General features: G+C 38.6%; 1 long non-coding RNA gene across 3 annotated transcripts in view; it reads right to left on the minus strand.

Annotated features, from left to right (window-relative positions):
• Window positions 1–1506: 1506 nt before the first annotated feature.
• The window catches only part of LOC110481155 (uncharacterized), a 29797-nt gene continuing 17001 nt past the window's right edge, over window positions 1507–14302 (minus strand). For all 3 annotated transcript variants that reach the window (XR_014955769.1, XR_002467215.4, XR_014955768.1), the window contains 2 exons: window positions 12886–12970; window positions 1507–6965 (listed from right to left, as the gene is read on the minus strand). This is a non-coding gene — a long non-coding RNA (uncharacterized LOC110481155). The remainder of the gene's footprint in view (window positions 6966–12885; window positions 12971–14302) is intronic.

The raw sequence follows: 14302 nt of genomic DNA on the forward strand, positions 1-14302 counted from the left end.
GGTATACTGAACTGGCAGGCTTTTAGTGTACCCTGGAATCTTACTGTTCAATCTCAGATAGTTGATTTTGATGTCAGTCATTCCAGACAGGTGAATAGTTATTATCATCTATATAGATAGGGAAGCAAAGACAAATATAGGGTCTGAATTGGCAGAATGCAGAATAGTGACAGCTTCCACTGACTTCAGGAGCTGTTACTGCTCATCAATTTTACAGCTCAAGTTATTTGTGTTGACTGTTATACAAAGATACACTTGTTTTTTAATGAGTTTTGTCTTTCTAAAGAATCACACGAAAGTTATTCCAGGAAATACTGTCTTTCTCTACATCAGAAACTTCATGGTGTAAATTCTACACTTTCATTAAGTGCATCAGGCAAGCATCAATAAAGCAAATTCTTTAGGAGCCATTAGTACATCATAATCACAATCTCTCTGGCTCACCCAGGATGAGGCAAATGACAGATTTTAGAGCTCTCTTCAGGGATCACCTTTTTCTCTTTAATTTAAATGACTATATCTATGCTTATTTTTGCTATGTCAAATACTCTTATACCTATTACAAAAACTAACACAGGCTTCAGACAGCAGTTAAAGATCTGTTTCCATCTATGTCTCCTTTATTACTTAAAGGTTTAATAGCAAACAACAAATCCCTTGCAGTGCAGCAAAGCAGTTGGCCAGTTGCTAAAATCCCAGACTACACTTGTACTTCAATGCTCTGCTGAAGAGGGATGGAGTGTTGATCTGAGGCCAGAACACAATGCCTGGGGCCTCCAAAGTTATTTGTTTCAGTACCAGAATTAGAACTCAAGTTCCCCATTCCCCAGCAGGTATGCAGGTCACTACAACTGTGCTTTACCTCTTATTGAAGTTGATTCTAATAATAATAATAATACCATTTCCACTGGGGTAACAAATCAAACAGAAATAATTGGAGATGGGGGAAACAGTTTCATATTTCAATTTAATGCATCAGCTCTTTTTTCCCCATGAGTAATTTACAGCTCATATGAAAGCAGACAGAGACTAGATTTCACAGATTTTTTTTTTCTTTTCTCTTAGCTTTATTGCTGGTAAAGTAGAAAGAGTGTGTAATTGCTTTTGTTTCCAAATATCTGTGATAATGATCATTTTTAATTTAATAAAATTAAATTAGGAGTTTTTCTTACCAGCTAAAACATTACTTCTCCTCACAGAACTTGATGACAAGTGGGTGAAAATTTATTCACGTACATCATGATGTAAAGATCACACAATGAATGACTTGATTCTTTAAAGTTATAACCAGTCAAAATCAAGACATTCTGAATAACACACCCTCAAAAGAAAAGGTTATTTGTTTCCAGCTGTTACTTAGCATGGTAGACTAAGTTCATCTCCATAAAATGCAAAATAAAATAATACTCTGTGTCATTATGGCTGCGGAACTGTAAGGAATGCTTTAGCAACGTTACAAACGCTCCCTGCCCGCGGAGCTGCAGCGACTCCGGCTCAGCTCGGTGCCAACACGAGCTCGTGTGCGTGCAGGGGTGGGGAAGGCAGAGATCAATCATGCCTCTGATGAAGGATGCTTCAACATCCATCTTCTCAGCCCCCAGATGGAAGCTGTGTGTTTCGCTGGGATGAAGACAGATTAGGCACCGATTCAGTAAAGCACTTGCAGGTGTAGGTTTGAGAGGGCAGGGGGACAAGAAAGAAGAGACAAGATTTTTTTTTAAAAATCTGCTAAAGATGAAACAAGGTACCTCATATCACATTCATAAAGAAATGGCTTTTGGATTTTCTGTCCAGACTACAGAATTCTTGTTAATAGCTAGTTGCCAAAACAGATGCCCTGATTAATGAGAACAGATGGATTTCTCCAGAGGGTGTGCAGATTTAGGCATTACTTTCACTAAATGAAATGCTAATGATCTGGCACCGTGCTTCTCTGTGTGGATTAGATGCCAGTAATATTTTATTTGTATTTGGTGGAGTTAGAATGATCCCTTTTAGGCCTTCTTTGATATAAAATTCTAGTATTATGTATCACCTCCAGATCCCTAAAAGCTATAAATAAACGAGACAAATTCTTTTGCAGGATTTTATTGCTTGCAAACTCTTTTAGTAGATTATACACTTCTTACAGGTTCTTCTCAAGATTTAGAGGAATGTCTGGTTTTGTTATGATAATTGCATTTTCACAAGGCAAATTAATAACTTGATTCATTCTGGTAAGAAAATGAGATTACATTAAATTTTTTGCTATTATATTCAGCACAAGTTTGTTTCCTTGATTTTTTTTTCCACCACAATTTCCAAGTAAAATTAATCTGAAAATTTTGTACTAAACACATTTTTTGTGGAACCAGTCGATTTTGTTTCCCAAATCTGCCATAACCTAATATTTCTGGTGCTAAAAAAAAATAATATTTAAAAAACCCACAAAAGGTTAATGAATTCTGCTCAGAAGTAGCTGACTCAAATCCCTCTCTTATTCTGTAATCTAAAAATTTTCTTTGGTGGAATAAAAGGTTTTTGTCTGTTATGTTTTTATTTTCCTGATTTGCCAGTTTGGTTATTTCAAGACAAATCTTTTATCTGCACAATTCACACCTGCCTGGCTATATATTCTGTAATGTTTTTTGTTTCTGGGAAGACTGTGAGGAAAATAACGCAGAACTCAATAATTTATAAGGGGGCTTTAGGACTAATCTGTCTTTACAATAAGGAAAAAAAATCTCATTAATCTCCAGAGGATCCCTAGCTGCTACTTGCTTTATAGAACCTGCATCTATAGCCTAGCAGATACATAAGCTTCAAACAACTTTTTTTCATTTTTAAATAGATGTTTTTGCTAAATGCCATTTCCTTTCAGAATTATAAACTCCTTTAGGAGTTTAAAGCAGCAAACTCCTTTAAGAAAAGTACTCACTGGAGGTGGGTGTAAAAATTAGAGACCAGGACTAGAAAGATGACAGGACAATAAAACAGTATAAAAGAAATAAAGGAGCTTGACATTTACAATCATCATAATGACTAACTGACAGGGAAATTGGCCACTGACATTTTTCCTAAGAATAAATAAATTTACAGTTTCTCTGATCAGGTACTGAATACTGGCAGAGAGAAAGATGTGTCAGTAATATCCAGAAGTGGCAGTAGATTTGGGTAGCAGGATCTGGAGCTCTCCAGCCAGGCTGTGTCAGTGCTGTGGGCTGTGTCCACAGCTCAGAGGTGCCCCCACAGCAGGGACTCCAGAGGAGCTGGGGTGAGGTCTCACAGCCTGGCAAGGGTCACTCTTCTGCCATCCCTGTGCCATCAGGGATTTGCCAACCCTTTACTTTCTGTGATGTTGTTTCAGGAGTATAAAATTTGTGTCAGACTGTCTAATCCATGGTACTACACTGAGGAAGACAGGACAGCTTAAAATAACTTAAATTTGATGCAGAGTATCTTCAGTTTCCTTGATTTAATTAAAGGAGGATAGGACACCACTTGGAGCAGAGATCTGATGATGACTTCCCTTTCATAATTAATTTTCCATACCAGCTGTCTTGCCCCTTGTAAATCCATTTCACAGATTCCACAGTTTCTGTTCTCTCTTATTGAGAGTACTGTATGCTATCTTGTCCATGAACTGTACAGAAATCTCAATTACAGTGACACCATTGCATTCACCAGCTATATTTGTTCCCTCAAAAATGTATCAGATTTGACAGGTTCTGGATGCTATGAATTCATGGTGATTGACATTAATTATATTCCTTGCCTTTAGTTACTTATTAATCACCTAAATCTCTTATTCAGTTTTCACCTTCTATGGAGCTGTGTAGGACTTCAGATCTGAGGGAAAAAAACTCAGAATAAGGCAATGTGGATAATTCCAACTTAGTAAATAGTCAGAAATACCAAAATCTTGCAGCTAAATAAGTAATCTTGCCAAATAGCCAGTGGAACTCCTCTGTTCCTACCCATCATGCTAAATATACCAGTCAAAATTCATCTTCAGCTCTTCATTGGAACTTCCAGGAGTGCATTAATATACGGAATGAAGGCGGGCTTTAAACTTTCTGACAGTTTATAATTGCAGTGCAGCAAACTTGCCCACCAGAAAAAGGGATGTAGTCTGAGTCCTGTTATATGTTATTCTTTGCATTAACCCATTGAAATTCAAACTCTTTATTGCAAAACTGAAATGTGAGACCCATTTTTGTACTGGTGTTGAAGGCTTAAGCACTGTACTGGTGCTGCTTAAGCCATGCTAAAGACAAGTGAGTCCTGTGTGTGACAGTGGGGAATGTAAACCATTTCCTTTATCTGTAGCACTCAAAAAATGTTAGGTAGTGGCATTTGTATCTGAACTGAATGTTGCCATAAATGCAGCCACCCATGCTGCTGGCTTTGCTGTCTGCCTCAAAAAGATAACAATAGAGAGCCTTGACCGTATGGTATTTATGCTGCATTAGCTGCCTGGTAGATCCCACATATGTTTCAGGCCAGCAGGATGAATACTGCATTTTCTTACCCTCTCTTTTCCTCTCAAAAGGGAATGAGACTCTAGACCTCAAGCCTTTGTAGTGCTGGAGTCAGACAGCAGCATCCACTGAGACAGCTGAGTCCCTCCATGGCAGGGCAGGATTTCACACAGAGGGAGCTCTCCATAGTGCTCCTGCTGAATGGTGGAGCAGCCCTGGGGTTCTCTCCCATTTCAAATGCTTTGGGAAGGAAATTAACTCTCCCTGAATTTGTAGAAGCATTTTGTGAGAAACTGGTATCTTATTAAATTTGCTGTAAAAATGCCAAGAGAAAAACATTTATGAATGGAGAAATTAAATCCCTGAAAAGGAAACTTCTGGAAAGGAAGTGGAAGATTAATGTTGCCAACATTCTGTGGATTTTGTTTTTTGTTTGGGTTTTTTTTTGGCACTGTTCAGCTCAATCTGTCAAATGGCCACCTTGTAGTAAACAGTTTTTTTGGCAAATTACCATAAGAATTAAAGCAAAACCTTTAAATTCCCACATGAAACTAAAAAGCACTCTACCAGATCTGATTAATTCTAACATAATCACTGTTAGATTCCTTTTATGTACGGTTTGCATAAGGCTAAGGTAGATGTAGCACTGAAAAAATTCTTAGAGTACAGATTATTCGAGTCTCACTGTATATCAGACTGAGTACAAGAATGACTTCTTTGGTTTTGGGACACACTCCAGCAGCTTCTGACACTGGTGGAAGGAATGCTGTGGCTTTTGATGTCTACAAACCCAGCTCAGGTCTTGAAAGAAATGTAGTGAAAGAGAACCAATTCTTACAGCCAGATAATAATGAAAGAAAAACTAATTTTAAACATTTCCATGATCACAGTTCTGTGACAACTGCAAACCCAGTTTGTACAGTTTACAAGAAAAAAATACTTTTCATTTTTCAAACTCAACCTGGGATTAGAGACCCAGGTAGATTTTTCCAGCTAATGCATCAGCTTGGAAAAAAATTACAAATATCCAGGAGTTACAGCTTTGCTAACAAGTCTGCATGTGATGCATAAAGCAGAATTTGAGCCTAGCTCTCATTCTCAAAAGTTTAATTGGCTCCCTTGGGCAAACTGTGAAGAAAAGAAACTGACATTACTCTAGAACTGAGGTGGCCTAAAAGCAGTTTCAGATCATAGGAAATGTAATGGTCGGCCCTGAGTTACTTTATTGGTGCATCTTCAAGGCAGGATTTTACACAATTTTTGAGTGCACAAAAATATTTATTTCTTAACAGTAATAGTAGAATGCTGGGAATAACATGCCAGTGAGACCAGTTCAACATCCACAGATTTACCCCTTTCTCATGACTACAGGAATTACAGACAAGTCTTAAATGGACATGTAAACTTTAAGGAAATATTAGGGAAGAGCTGTGTTACTCAAAATAGACTGATGATTATTTTTGCCAAGCTGCTATTTTCAGTCAGCTTTTTTTGGTCTTTCTTTTCTCCTCTCCTCAGGTTCTTATAGCTTTTCATGTCAGTATTCATATCAAAAGACTTTGAATTACTGATAATTCCCAAATCATTCCTCTTAGTCTATCTTTTTTAATCTTACGTGGTCTTGCTTTACACAGATTGACAACGTTTTTGACAGCAAAACTGAGCCATTGTTATATAACTGATATAGGGTAGGATTCACTGCTGAGAAAAGGTTGCTGAATCTACTTTGTTTTTCTTACTCTTATTCTTTCCTCTCTTCCAGCTTCTGCTTCCAAAAGAAAAGAGTCAATACACAGAGACAGGCATGATATCTTGAGTATAGCTTCAGTTTAGAACTCTGGGTTTATAGCGAAGCTGGAGAGAACGTAATTCAATTGTTTCCGCAATGGGGCTAAATTGTTTCTGAGAGGGGGAAATGCGTTTCACGGTGCCTGGCTGGGAGATGATGCTAAACTATCACTGAAATTGAGATGACTGATGAAGCAGGAGCTGATGCTGAGTGACAGGGCTGTGTTCTAATCGGAGGACACGGGCACTGGCTGTGCTCGTGAGCACAGGGCTGCTGCAGGGCAGGTTGGCTGGCACCAGCTCTGCCTACCAGCCAAGGGCTGGCTCACAGTCCTGCCCATGCTTTGTTCCCTTCCCTGATGGATGGCAGACTGCAGGGTCTGTAAGACTCGGAGAGAAAGCCAGCTTCTGCTTGGAAATTCAGTCCAGAGCCAACTGGCATGGCAAAAGAGCTGAGTAGCAGTGGTTTGTTACAGATGAGTGACCCTTTTCAGGACAAGGCACTAACTGCTTTTATTCTTCCAAATGCTGACATTTTCCCCAATTTTTTTTGCTGACTGGCTGGAGTTAAGCTGTTGGTTCTTGAAATGCTGCTCTCTTCAGCCAGTCCTTGTGGAGAAGAACTTTGGCTGTGCTGCTGTACTGGTATTTATGGAGGTCTGTGATAAGTTGATGCTGGCTAGGTACCAAATGCCCACCAAAGACCTTCTACCACTCCTGGGAAGGACAGGGGAGAGAAAACACAAGGAAAGGTTTGTGAGTTGACGTAATGACAGAAACAGATCATCAGCAGGAACACTCACCAATTATGGACTCAACTTTGGGGAAAAAAATATTATCAATCAAATCAAAATTAGATACAAAGAAACAAAAAACTAAATCCTAAAACACCTTTCCTGTGCCATTCCCTTCTTCCCAGGCTTAACTTCACTCCTGATTCTCTACCTTCTTGACCCCAGGGACACAGGGGGACAGGAATGGGGGCTGCAGTCAGTTCATCACATTGTCTCTGCTACCCTTTCCTCCTCATGGAGAGGTCTAGGACTCCTCACACTTTTCCCCTGCTCCATGGGACACCTTCCTCGATGAACTTCTGCAAGCGACTCCTTCCTGTGGCCTGCCACCCTTCACAAACTGTTCCAGGGTGAGTCGCTCTTCCATGGGATGCAGTCCTCCAGGAACAGGCTGCTCCAGCTTGTGTCACCCATGGAGTCACCAGTCCTACCAGCAGACCTGCTCCAGCATGGACTCCTCTCCTCACTGGCTCACAGCCTCCTTTGGGCATCCAACTGCTCCAGCATGGGGTCCTCCATGGGCTGCTGGTGCATCTCTGCTCCACTATGGATCTTCACAGGCTACAGGGGCACAGCTGCCTCACCATGGGCTGCCAGGGAATGTCAGCTGAAGCAGGGGAATATCAGCTGGGCACCTTCTCCACTGGTCCTGGTGGAGCTGTTCATCTCCAACCTGGACACCCTGCTGGTATTGGCTCTATGGGACACAGGTGAAGCTTACAGCACATTCTCACAGAAACCACCCCTGTAGCCATCCTCACTACCAATGGCCACACAAACCCAATGCAAAGTCTAGGAGAGGAAGAGAAGAGTTAATAAAGTATTTTTAATAATGTTTAGTCAAGTAGTGTTCCTTCAGAGTTTTGTATTCTGAAAATGCATCCAAAACCCAGCAAAGAAAAATCCCTTTTGTTATTTTCTATTTTCTCTTTCCTTTATGATGTAAATGCTATTATATTTCCAACTGTACCCAGATTACCATTAATGCAAATAAAACTAGATGAAAAGAATGGTACCACACTGCCATTTTTGAGAATAGTAATGTTGCATCTTGCAATGCCTGATTACCAAAACCCAAAGATAATAATTGGTCCAATTCTGAACAACAATCGGTAGCATCATGAGTATGAAAACCAATATATTGCAATTACATAATTGAAATAGGATTATATTTATTTATTGGATAATTGAAATATATTGAAAATAGATAACAAAAAAATAACCAATTTCAAGATATTGAAATTTCTTCTTTATGCTGATTCTGATCACACCAGGTTTGTGTTTGCATGAAACCTTTGTTCAGGAGTGTATACCTGTAAAAGATCTAGAAGACCTCTTCTGAACAGAGTCCCATTGATTTCAACAGGTTAATGCAGCTCTGGAACTTACTCCATGACACTAAATTAAAAGGAATTTAGCATAATGCCTTTTCTGTTGTGTTTCTTACTCATAATTTTCTTGTTATATCCTCATAAACCCTCCAAAGCTCAAGTAGAAAATCAAATTCTTTGCTTGTCACAATTTAAACTTGAATTCAATTACTCCTGTTCCCATGCTGCTTGGATAGCATAGTCCTATATGGACAACAAAATAAGAAAAAGTATGGTAATTACCATGCCCATAGGCAGTATGTCAGCCTGTGAGACAGGCAGTGGCTTAAAAGGTAGTCTGATTTTTCTTTAAGTGGCTTGTCTTTTTATTTGATGACATAAGAAACACAGTAGGCTAGATATTCTGCTAGGGTAATGGGGTGAAACTGTACCCATTTATAGCACCAGAGTTCCCACAGCAGCATATAATTTATAGTTTTTTATGTAACAATGTTCGCTGTTAGTACATCTGAAACCAAACCAATCTTTGTGAGACAGATGGCTCTTATTATTGGAACAAAAAAGATTTCCTAAAACAAAAGATCACACTCCTAGTTTTCCAGTAAAGGTTCAGTGGTGTTGTTTTGGGTCTTTTTGGCTAAGGTAATAAAAATGGGCATTTGAAGAATGAGGCAGGTTTGGGCAAAATTCTCATGCCATACCCTCCATTGTACTGCTTTAAACTGGGACATATATAAACTCTGCCTTCATTTAATGTAAATATTGGCCTATATAAAAACCCCTCTTAGACTTTCAAATTATTTAAAAACAGGTATGTTCTTTTAACTGCTTCTTGCTTGCCTTGCTGTGGAGAAAGTAGGCACTGATCAATATCCTGTGGCACATAGGAAAATGTGAGTCCACTGTGTGTGCCTCAGGGTTTGCTGGGTTTTATGCCTGTGCCCCAAACTGCTGAGTTACTGAGACGTTTCAAGGCCTGTTTCCTTTGCTGCTAGCATCTCATAATGGTAACACTAAGTTCAAAATTAAAAATCAGTCTCTAGGTTCCCAGAATAACTTTGTTAACTCAGTGAAGGGAATGTATTTCTTGTTTTGTGGCATCTCAACAGCCTGACTCCCCTAAGGTAAGCATAATTTGCCTCTCATGACTAGTTTATTTCAAACTGTGGGTTCCACAAAAAGAGAAGGAACTGAAAAAAAAATTCCAAGAGAGCTAAAGATCACTTGGAAGTCAGTTTCTTAAAAAAGTAGGAAAGAGAATTTCTTCTGGGATATGCACCTTGTAGGTGGTGAGTCACAGTGGAAGGTGTACTTCTCCTTCAGAGTGGGTGACAGACACTCCCTCTCTTCTGTCCTATGTGGTCTCCATTTGAGAGCTAATTACAACTGTGGCAGGATCATATCATGATCAAGAGCACAAGTTTGTGCACTTGGCTGAGGTCTTGGGGATTCATGACAGCTGATCTATTAGGAAAACAGTACTCCTTTTGGGCACAATACCCACAAAAATGTGGTGTCATAAACTAGTAGATGCCGTCCACCTCTGTGATCTGCAGTGATACTATACCTAGGGGGTTCAGCTACTTGATTTTTGTAAAAGCAAATCTAATAAATTCAATTCTCACTTCCCACTCTCACAAAGAGTGGGATTTTTTTTTAATTATTATTATATTTATTATATTATTATATTATATATTATATATATAATTATATTATATATATCATATTATTATATTTATTATTTATTTATTATTATTCCACTCTCACAAACAGAAGATTTATTTCAGGATGTTGTTTGGAATAAGTTTTTTTCTTGTACACATGTTGTATTTTTATCTGTTCTTCCTTTGCTCAGTGTAAGTGTCAACAATTTATTAATGGCAGGGGAAAAAAAGTCATATTCTGTATAGCAAAACAGGAAATTAAGAAAGATTTTTATTATTTTTTAGCTTGAACCAATTTTTTTTCTTGTTTTTGCATATAAAATTGTCTCCTTTGCTTCTAGTATATTGTAATGGTACAGCTGGCCTCAAGATGAAAAAGCAGTTTCTATCCAGAAGGCACAGTACATATACTGAGGAAAATCTGCAAGAAACATTGGTAACAATGGTCTCTTTGCAAAGTATTTATTGCTTTAGTCAAGCTCATAACTTTGAATGCCTCATATTTCTGTACCCAGGAAGAGTCCTGTGACAGAATTATTATTTTTAGAAATTGTTGGTCACCTGCATTGCCATTCATTTAAGAGACAAAACTATTGTTTCTACACTCTTTGTTCCCATATAGAAAATGAAAATAATTCCAAAACATATAAAGACCAATACATCACAAAAGACAGGTTTGTGTATTGCAAACATAATTTCTGCATGCAGAGATAATCTGAGTGTCTTGCAAATGGAGACCACAGAAGTCAACCATGACAGCAAGCCAAAAGCACTGTTAATGATCAAATTGTACATGCAAATCAGGCAGGTAGGCACATGATGATTCAGATTGGCACCTTGAGGACTCAGATGTTGAGGGTATGAACTGTAGCTGGAATAAAGTGATCTAATGTATCAAACTTATGAAAATGTTCTAGCTAATAATTTACTATCCATAAATAGACCTTCTCGAGGAGCAAAATAATTTGTACTCTGAGATATGAGAATCCATTTTTAAATGCTATTCTTTTACCGAATTACACAGTCAGGGCAATAACAAAAGCTCAGTTGCAACTAGGCAACTGGGTGTGGGTCTTTTCTTTTGAGCTCCTCTGCAGAACGACGATGGATTCTAGCTGCAGGCAACACTTTCTGTGTCTCCAGAACCTTGGCTGAAAGGTATCAGCTCCAGCTGCTCTGTCAGGTTTCAGATCACCATTGTGACCGGGTGTTAAGATGATGAGCATTGTCCAAGAGAGATGCTACTCTAGAGGAAGGAATAGATGTAAAAATTACAATTTCCTATTTCTGTAGGATACCTCACTCAGAGAAATCTACTTTTTTTTCCCCTTTTGTGTAGTGCCATTTAAGTACTTTAAATTATACTTTTAAATGGGTAAAAAGTAGTTTTTCTGATGTCCAAGTGATTTAGGAATGCAAGCCCAACTGGAGAGTAACTTCATAAAGATGTTTATTATTTAAGATAATAAACAAACTTTGATGATGAAAGCTAATGCTAGTAGAGCCAGAACATTTAGTAGGACAGATATTCTTAGATGGTGGGACTTAGCAGACAAGTTAAGGTTTTTTATAACCTGTGACTTCTAATCAACAAGATGTCTCCTGAAAGCACCACGTGCATCAAATGCAACTGAAACTACAGAGCTTTCAGAATTTAATTATGCAAACATTTGGCTAGGGCAAGAAGGTTTACTTTACTGATCTTTTGGTAACTGATCCAGTTTCATGACATGTTCAGGGCTTTGCTTTCATATGTGGTCTACATGACCTACATGTGTGATAAAGCATGCAAGAAAGGAGCTGTGTTTCTCCTTCCAAGTGGCAGAACCTCAGGTTGTGTTTAGACTGTTCTGGCTTGATTCATTCTATTCTTCCCAACTTCCCTAAGTCACTGATGTCCTAACAGACAATCCCAGTTTCCATACCTTGAATCCCCTAAAACTGTTTTAATTTGGGCATTTGAGTCAGGCTGATTTCATTTATGTCCCTTATGGATGTCAGAGCACTTTAATACAGGCTGTTGCTTTAGAACAGCGTAGTGAATAACATAAATATCTGTTCAGAGAATATACAATAAATACTGTATCATTACCAAATTATTTACTTCAACCAAATATTGGTGCCAGGATACAAGTCAAATTAATGGTGTTCAACAGTGCATAGTGTTCACATAATATCTTTATCATATAAGCTTTAAACTGGTCTTGTCTGACAGAAATACAACAAGTGAACACCCTTTTATATGCTATAAAACCCACTCTATCTGATTTGTGAAAGCCAAACTGTATCTAATTACCACAATAATTTTCTGAGTCTTTATTCACATTTCATAAATGAACTAAAGAAGAGCCTCTAACTGAAGACTCAATCGAGCATTTTGATGAGATGAATGAAGAAAAAATGTCCATCAACTCAAAGCTCATATCTATAATCCTCCTGACCAACTGAATTTTAAGCACAGCAGACTTCTGCCTATATTCAACCAGGCTTTGAAGCTATATTTGGTCCTCTAGGAACTGTTCATGAATAACTTTGGTTCTTCTATTCATTACCAAAGCACTGTTCAAGAAAAGAAACTCTCTAAATAAAGATGTCTGTCTATAAGATATTTTTCTAATCTTGAAAATGCTGATTTCTTATCTTGCCACAACAATGAGGCATTCTGTTTTTCCCAAAAGGGGCAGTTTGCTTTTTGTACCTGTTTATAAATTCCTATGTACTTTGTTAAAATTGACCTCAGTCTAAGCAGCTGGTTTTGAAATAACTTGACCAGGTGACTACTGCATTTACAAATATACTTCCTATTTATAGTTTATTTACAAATTTGTAATTAGTCAGTGTAACAAACCAAGTTGTTTCCATGTGACCAGAATTCCCAACACTTTTTGTTCTCTTCTAGGGACAGCAGCACAGGAAGGATTCATTCGGGTAGTCTGTGAAAAAAAAGAGGACATGAAAGAGTCACTCTTTCAAAGACAAAATATTCATAGATATATCTCAGCACACCGTCTCACCTTTTCATCTCAGTAATTATTGTGGTTTTACAGAGCAGAATTGTTTCCTTTAAGAGCACTTGCTGACAAATGTGCTTGTCTCATTGTCCATGCCTTTCATTCTGCCTTTTCTGCTGGACATAGAGAAGTCACCTTCTCCACTGCTTGGTATGAAAATCATGGATCTTCTCCAGAAAAGGCTCAAGCATCATCTAAACCTTTACTTAATCATACACAAGTTTTCAGCCTGAATTGGAATCCTTTTGGCATTTCTCTTGGTCTGCTATCAGCCCACTGAGGTTGGGGTGTGGCTCTACTCACAAAGCGCAGTCTAAAATCAGTGCAAGGTTTGGGCACAGCTTAGGCCAGGTCTGATCATCCATGCTGCCAGGTCATCTTGCATTGTGACAAGTTTTCCTCTCAGTGATCTCTGCTTGGATGTTTCATTGGAAGTTCTTTAGTCAGGTTCCACAGCTCTTACCCACAATAAATTCTGTGATGTTCTGTAGCAAATGATTGGCAAATTGTGAGGGGAAAAAACGTGGTTTTTCTGAGCACTGTGGGACACTGAGATTGATCTTTTTTCTGGCAATTAAACTTCTCATTGTAGTGTGAAAGATCTAAAAACAAGAGAAACAGTGAGACCTATCTTTTCTCTTTAAGACAGGTGGAAAATGTCACTATATCTGTATAAGAAGGTTTTATGATTGGCTGGAAAGGTTCTGCTGAGACAGCAATGCCTTCATTCTCAGACACTGCTCCTTTTGTGAGCTCTGACCGCCAAGTAATCAATCCTATGAGCTGCACTATTTAGGATTTGTGAGCTTCCATGTACATGCTGTGGTCTGAATTAGCCTCCAGCAAGGCCCTGCCTTGCCATGACAATAATACACTGTATTTCTTTTGCTGTCATCTGGCAGGAGAGAATCTTACTCCACAAGCCTATCTGTTGCCAGTGCTATTCACAAGGGAACAGGGACTCAGTGGACAGAGGTGGGCAGTGGCAAACAGGGGCATCAGCAGCACAGTGAGCTGTTTCCCTGTTTGAACCTGGGTTTCTGCCAAAGAGTGAAATCTGCAGCTACAACCACTCACCATCTCTTACATCTCCTTTCTTGGCTAGAGAAGGGCTCAGTGTTCCCTCATGAGCACTTTCAGCCACACCCAAGTATTAATTGTTCAGTAAATTGTTTTAGTAAAGCTTGAATTATCAGCTTATTACAATTTTAATGACTAGGAGATTGACAGAAGCTGAAGTCATACTACCTGTGA

This window comes from Lonchura striata, chromosome 5 (assembly GCF_050655825.1).
Source record: "Lonchura striata isolate lonStrDom1 chromosome 5, ASM5065582v1, whole genome shotgun sequence".
Taxonomy (NCBI): domain Eukaryota; kingdom Metazoa; phylum Chordata; class Aves; order Passeriformes; family Estrildidae; genus Lonchura; species Lonchura striata.